The sequence below is a fragment of the Neomonachus schauinslandi genome, chromosome 8, assembly GCF_002201575.2.
Source record: "Neomonachus schauinslandi chromosome 8, ASM220157v2, whole genome shotgun sequence".
Taxonomy (NCBI): domain Eukaryota; kingdom Metazoa; phylum Chordata; class Mammalia; order Carnivora; family Phocidae; genus Neomonachus; species Neomonachus schauinslandi.
Genome location: NC_058410.1, coordinates 117270437 through 117274451, shown reverse-complemented (window position 1 = coordinate 117274451; position 4015 = coordinate 117270437). Strand labels below are relative to the sequence as shown.

General features: G+C 39.0%; 1 pseudogene; it reads right to left on the bottom strand.

The window, feature by feature from the left end:
- Window positions 1-364: 364 nt before the first annotated feature.
- Window positions 365-3528, bottom strand: LOC110586903 (annotated as a pseudogene).
- Window positions 3529-4015: the final 487 nt, after the last annotated feature.

Below are 4015 nucleotides of genomic sequence, written 5' to 3'. Positions count from 1 at the left end.
ATGTTATGTTATGTTATGTTATGTTATGTTATGTTACAGTTGAGCCTTGAACAACATAGGTTTGAACTGCATGGGTCCACTTATACATGATTTTTTTCTTTTTGCTTTATTGTTAAAAATTAATTTTCTAAAAGATCACACAAAAGCTGGGAAGTGAAAGAAGGATGTCAACTAGCCCACATCAAAATCTGGTCTGAGGAAGGACAAAGAGCTACCTAAAGAAACTGATGGCTGGAGCAAACTGTAGAAATTGAGATGGCCCTGGGCCAGTGGACCCAGCAGCCTGAGTCAGCCACACTGATGAACACCACCAGAATGCAGTGGGGACATCAAAGCTCCTTTCCAGTAAGGGAGGAACAGGAACTCACTGTTTAGACATGATCCTGATGCTCTCCTGGCCCTTTCTGGTCTTCTCCCAGTTGCTACCATTGAATTCCTCAAGGACCACACTCCAGGTGATGCCCTCATCTAGACGTTGTGGGGCAATTGAGAAGCCTCCAGGGTTTGAGTGGTGAGTTGGAAAAGCTCTGAACGTCCCATCTCTTACAGAAGGTGTGCTGTGCTTTGTGCGTGTTGACTGTGTGTGTAGTTACTCTCTGGGCTTCCTTCAGGAGCTGGAAGGGTGAAATGTGTATCCTACTTCTCGCAAATGCAGTTGCGGTCAAAGAAGTGCAGGTGCACTGAGGCCAAAATTTCAGAGGACTGCTCCACAGCGGCAGCCTCCTGTGTGCTCCAGCAGGCCCTGGTAATGCAGTGTGTCCGACGACAGCTTGGCGGCGCCCTCCAAGGTGAGCTTCTGCAGTTTCTGGAGCCTGTCCCAGCGCTCCCCTGATAGCGGAGGTCCAGCATGGCTGGAGGTCTTCGCGGTTGCTGGGGAGGCAGCTGCCTGAGCAGTGCGGGGAGGGGCCGGGCCAGCTCCAGGCCTGCCTGGGACCCAGGGATGTGTTCCTCTGCCGCCTCTTGCTGGCTGTGCCTCACGCTCCTCCCGGACTGCCTCTGCCGGGGCCTGGCAGGTGGGGTGCTGTGGGTGGCCAGGCGCTGGTCCCGGGAGTTGCAGCTCTGCTCCTAGCCTGCCGTGGCTCTATTCCCGGATTTTTTACGGTAGACTACTGTAAATGTTTTTCTCTTCCTTATGGTTTACTTAATAACGTTTTCTTTTCTCTCACCTATTTTATGAATATAGTATATAATATGTATAATATACTGAATGTGTGTTTGTTTCTGATATTGGTGAGGCTTCAGGTCAACAGGCTATTGAGGCTATCCAGTTTTTAGGGAGTCAAAAGTTACAGCGGGAATTTCTGCTGCGCAGGGTCTGCAGTTGCTTAAGGGCACCTGGTATACAAGTTTAGAATTGCTGTATTTTTCTGGCCAATTGAACATATTATCATTATGTGATATCCATCTTAATCGCTAATAATGCTTTTTGCCTTAGATTCCTGCAATTAATATATCGGTAACTACTCTCTTTAGGTTAGAGTTTCTGCAGTATTTTTTCATCTTTTAATTTTTCAATCTTTCGCTGTACTCATATTTTAGATTTGTCTCTTGTAAATATAGATGTGGGTTTTATTTTATATTTTTATTTATCTAGTCAGATTATTCTTGTCTTTTAAATGGAAGCAGTTGATCCATTTGCAATTCAAGGGATTATTGATATAACTGAGTTTAAAACCATTTTACTACATGCTTTCCAACCATAGTACCTGCAATATTTCTCTCTCCCTCCTCCTCAGCTTTTTTCCCTCCCTCCCTTCCTGGCTAATTCCTCCCTTCTTTCCTTTCTTCTCTTCTTCTTTTATGTTGGTGGACTTTTAATTTTTTCATGTTCTGCCTCTTTAGCTTTGTATTTTATATTACTATAGTATTTTATTAGTTGTTACTATAGAGATTACAAATTGTAACCTTGATTTATCAAAGTCTGATAAAATTAGTATTTTTACCTCTGTGTATAAAGCAAGCATACTTTATTATCCCTGTCTCTACTTATATGTTATTAGTCCCATTTATTTTAATTATACACACATGTGGACATCAGCATTGATGTTAAAAACCCTCAGGATGTTATTGTTTTGTGGTCAGTAGCTATTAAGATTACCTGTGTATTTACCTTTTCAGGTTTGATATTCCTCACAGCATTTTTGGAATTTTCATCTAGGATATTTAGTAGGAATATTCTAATTAATTTTACTTTTTCTTGGTCTAGAATTGCTTTTATTTCACCTTCAAATTAACAGTATTTTGGTTTTGTATGGAATTAAATGTTGGCAGTTATTTTCTTTCAGTACATTGAAGGTTTCATTTTCTTTTATCCTGACTACTGTTGTTTGTATTGAGGAAATCTTAAACTTACAGTTTACCTCTGAAGGTACACTATTTCTTTTCTCTGCTTTTAAGACTTGCTTTTTGAATTTCTTTTTTTTAATTAACATATAATGTGTTATTTGTTTCAGGGGTACAGGTCTGTGATCCATCAGTCTTACACAATACACAGCACTCACCACTACACGTACCCTCCCCAATGTCCATCAGCTTTTTGAGTTTCTTAGCAGTATTATTCTGGTATTCTAGATCTTATTTTGTTTTTAAACTTATCTAGTTTGGAGTTGATAGTGATTTTTATTTTATTTATTTTATTTTCTTAAAAGATTTATTTATTTATTCTAGAGAGAGAGCGTGCATGTGAGTGGTGGGAGGGGCAGAGGGAGAGGGAGAGAAAGAATCTCAAGCAGACTCTGCTCCAAGCGGGAAGCCCAACTTGGGGTTCTATCCAGGATCCCAAGATCATGACCTGAGCTGAAATCAAGAGTTGGCTGCTTAATCAACTGAGCCACCCAAGCGCCCCAATAGTGATTTTTAAATTTGTGGTATCATATCTTCCTGGTATTGGGAAATTCCTTGTTGCAATATTCCTTGTTTCTCGTTCTTTCTCTTTTCTCCTTCTGGCATATTAATCATGCAGATGTTTGACTTTTTCTCTGTAACTGGTATTACTCTGATATGCTTTCCTTTATTCTGCATCCTTTTGTTTCCATGCTTCATTCTAAATATTTTCTTTTGGCCCAAAATTCATTCTTTGAAAAATGACTGAAGAAGGTACTAACCCACTGACAAGAATGCTAAAAAGAGAGAGAACACACATTTCCCAATATTAGGATTGAAGAATGAGACGTCTCAATAGCTTCTGTATGATGAGGTGGAGCTCTCTATTTTGAGCCTACTACACTATACACTTCACTATCCTCATTTTGTATATCACAACTTCTGCTAAAAATCATTATTCTGTGTTTACATTATTGTGACCAGATAAATACTATTAAAGTGCAACCAGTTTATCAGTGTGGTTTTACTTCAGTCCTTTACAAATTTTTACTATTACCTGGAATTTATATTGCTTTTATTTTTTCATTTAATTTTTTTTGCAGTAATCACTAACGTATCTCCAAAATTAATGCCTGAAATGTATAGTCGTTTAGTTTGTTGAAACATACCTGGGCATCTGTCCAGTTTCTTGTCTTTCAAAGACATCTGCCACAAATCCCTCAGTATTTCAACTGGACTAGATGATTTTTTGTGGAATAGTGGTCATTTTGGGATTTTTGTCACTAACAAGCTGGGAAGATGCAGTTTGACCTTTTGATTGAATTGCATGTTTTTGCAATCCCTTTTGGATCCCTTGAGTTTCTCTTCCTTGGGTTACATCTTTGTGTTTGTGGAGTACACTCACATGTTTCTTCTGAATAAAGAGGATGTGGAAGATGGAAATTTTATCACTTTGCATTCATGAAGATAGCATCATTTGACCTTCACATTTGTTTGATAGGATTTTGGGGAATACAGAATTCTCCATTGAAATTATTTCCGTTAGAATTTGAAAGCAGTGGTCCATTGTTTTCTAATTTTAACTGTTGTTATTGAGAAATCTTATGCTATTCTGAATCCTGAACCTGGTATTTGTCAACTTTTCTTTCTTTCTTATGTTCTGAAAATGCATGTGGCTATGTCTTAGTGTGTG